We start from the raw sequence: 3,334 nt of genomic DNA, 5'->3' as shown, positions 1-3,334 counted from the left end.
CCAAAATCGGGTTCCGGGGGAAGTATGGTTGCAAAGTTGAAACTTAAAGGAATTGACGGAAGGGCACCACAAGAAGTGGAGCTTGCGGCTTAATTTGACTCAACACGGGAAAATTTACCAGGTCCAAACTTATCGAGGTAAGACAGATTGATAGCTCTTTCTCAAATTTAAGGGTAGTGGTGCATGGCCGTTCTTAGTTCGTGGAATGATTTGTCTGGTTAATTCCGATAACGAACGTGACTCAAACATGCTAACTAGAACGCTGTCAGCAGTGCGCCTCCGGGCGCACCTGACGTTACAGCCGGGCGGCGCCTTCACGGGCGGTCGTCGGCTACGTTTGCCCTGCTTAGCGGGACAACTTGTGTTTAGCAAGCTGAGAATGAGCGATAACAGGTCCGTGATGCCCTTAGATGTTCTGGGCTGCACGCGTGCTACAATGTGGGTCGCAGCGTGTTCTCGCCAATAGGCGCCCCCATTCCGAGAGGAACGGGAAATCACTAAAATGCCCATCTAGTCGGGATTGGGGACTGCAACGGTCCCCATGAACCTGGAATTTCTAGTAAGCACTAGTCATTAGCTAGTGCTGATTACGTCCCTGCCCTTTGTACACACCGCCCGTCGCTACTACCGATGGATTATTTAGTGAGGTTTCTGGAGGCTTACCTTCCGCGGTTCCTTCGTGAGCTGCAGCTGGCATGGCTGAAGTTGACCGAACTTGATGATTTAGAGGAAGTAAAAGTCGTAACAAGGTTTCCGTAGGTGAACCTGCGGAAGGATCATTACTGATGATCGTCCGCGAGTGACCAACCATGGGCTGCCTTCGGTGTAGCTCGGTCGCTCGCTTGCTATGTGTCAGAATTTGTTGAAAGCCAACTCGTTCGTTGTACACTTTGATGGGTGACCATCACTGTGTCCCCGTGCCGAGCTAGATCTCCCCTAGCCGTAAGGCACTTGAACGCCCCTTCGACGACGAGTTGCATGTGTGTGGTATGTGTCAGAATCTGGTGAAGCTTTCTGCATGTGATGTGCCTTGTGTGGATCCGTGGCCATTGCATTGTGTCTGGTGCTTAGATACCCAGACACTTAGAACGCTTGCGCGGAAAGCAAACTCGATCGTTGTACACTTTGATGGGTGACCATCACTGTGTCTCCGTGCCGTGCTAGATCCCCCCTAGCCGTAAGGCACTTTGAACGCCCCTTCGACGACGAGTTACAAGAGTGTGGTATGTGTCAGAATCTGGTGAAGCTTTCTGCATGTGATGTGCCTTGTGTGGATCCGTGGCCATTGCATTGTGTCTGGTGTGTAGGTACCCAGACACTTAGAACGCTTGCGCGGAAAGCAAACTCGATCGTTGTACACTTTGATGGGCAACCATCACTGTGTCTCCGTGCCGTGCTAGATCTCCCCTAGCCGTAAGGCACTTTGAACGCCCCTTCGACGACGAGTTACAAGAGTGTGGTATGTGTCATAATCTGGTGAAGCTTTCTGCATGTGATGTGCCTTGTGTGGATCCGTGGCCATTGCATTGTGTCTGGTGTGTAGGTACCCAGACACTTAAGCAAACTCGATCGTTGTACACTGTGATGGGCGAGCATCACTGTGTATCCGTGCCGTGTAAGAGCTCCCCTGGCCATCAGGCACTTGAAAGGTCCTTCGACGACGAGTTACAATAGTGGTGTGTTAGATACGTCAGATTACGGTGTCTACTAGTGTGCAATACGTATCCGGCTACGGCACGGAACGAACGGGAACTGTGGTGCAGACAAAGGATACGGATGAGCGAGTATGCAGGCCCAATACTCAATAGCTCGATCCGATCCAAGCACATGAGTTGACTGCGGCGCCAGGTTAACCAATGTGCTAGATTCTATTTGGCCAGTAGAATCTTGTGTCTTAAGCGATTTGATACCAAGACACCAGAACGAAAGTTAGTTGAAGAGTTATTAAACTCTTATGAAGTATGGTTGTGCAATCACAACTTATGACTTTAACCTATAAAGTGGATATGGACTTGCAATTATAACATGGAATCTCTACACACCCCATGAGCTCGATCCAATCCACGCACGAGTTGCCTGAGTAGCGACAGGTATACCGATGTGCAATACGTATCCGGCCACGGCACGGAACGAACGGGAACTGTGGTGCAGACATACAAAGAGTTAAGCCTACTAGTCATTAACTCTAAGGACGGGGCCATGGGGCGGTACGCAAAGGATACGGATGAGCGAGTATGCAGGCCCAATACTCAATAGCTCGATCCGATCCAAGCACATGAGTTGACTGCGGCGCCAGGTTAACCAATGTGCTAGATTCTATTTGGCCAGTAGAATCTTGTGTCTTACGCGATTTGATACCAAGACACCAGAACGAAAGTTAGTTGAAGAGTGATTAAACTCTTATGAAGAATGGTTGTGCAATCACAACTTATGACTTTAACCTATAAAGTGGATATGGACTATCAATTATAACATGGGGCACACACCATGTTCTCGATCCAATCCACGCACACGAGTTGCCTGAGTAGCGACAGGTATACCGATGTGCAATACGTATCCGGCCATAGGCACGGAACGAACAGGAACTGTGGTGCAGACATACAAGGGCCATGGGGCGGTACGCAAAGGATACGGATGAGCGAGTATGCAGGCCCAATACTCAATAGCTCGATCCGATCCAAGCACATGAGTTGACTGCGGCGCCAGGTTAACCGATGTGCTAAGAGAGTTGTTCCTGGCGCTTCAAAGTGACTTCAAAACTATCTTAGCGAATGGTGGCCATGGGCGTAGACATGAGCCACAAGTCACAAGGCCTGGGACTATTGGGTAATAAAGACAACTTAGTCAGAAAGTTAGTCTTTGGACGTACCACCGGGATTGTGTTACATGGGAACCTTACTATAAAACCCTAGGCAGGGGATCACTCGGCTCATGGATCGATGAAGACCGCAGCTAAATGCGCGTCACAATGTGAACTGCAGGACACATGAACACCGATAAGTTGAACGCATATTGCGCGTCGGACGATTAAACCGCGCCGATGCACACATTCTTGAGTGCCTATCAATTCCTTGATATACAACAAACCAAACTTCAGGGTGGAGCGTGCCACAATAGAACACTATGGCGAGCAGCCCGTCTAGTGTCGTGGGGGAAACACGCTTCCACACTGTGCATAATGGCGTGCTCGGGACCTTTGTTGGGGACCGCAGGGCGCTGAAAGTAAAGGGGTGAACCGCATAAATCGCACGCACGTAAACGCGCACACACACAAATAGAGTGAGACGTATCGTAGGATACCGCTAAGAGTACGTTGTGAAACATGGGGAAATTC

General features: G+C 49.7%; 1 non-coding gene across 1 annotated transcript; it reads left to right on the top strand.

Annotated features, from left to right (window-relative positions):
* Nucleotides 1-2,904: 2,904 nt before the first annotated feature.
* LOC125772941 (5.8S ribosomal RNA) lies at nt 2,905-3,062 on the top strand. Its single transcript, XR_007419774.1, has one exon. It is a non-coding gene; the product is annotated as a 5.8S ribosomal RNA (ribosomal RNA).
* Nucleotides 3,063-3,334: the final 272 nt, after the last annotated feature.

Source organism: Anopheles funestus, assembly GCF_943734845.2.
Source record: "Anopheles funestus chromosome X unlocalized genomic scaffold, idAnoFuneDA-416_04 X_unloc_151, whole genome shotgun sequence".
NCBI classification, from domain to species: Eukaryota; Metazoa; Arthropoda; class Insecta; order Diptera; family Culicidae; genus Anopheles; species Anopheles funestus.
This window is presented reverse-complemented; position numbering and strand designations above follow the sequence as displayed.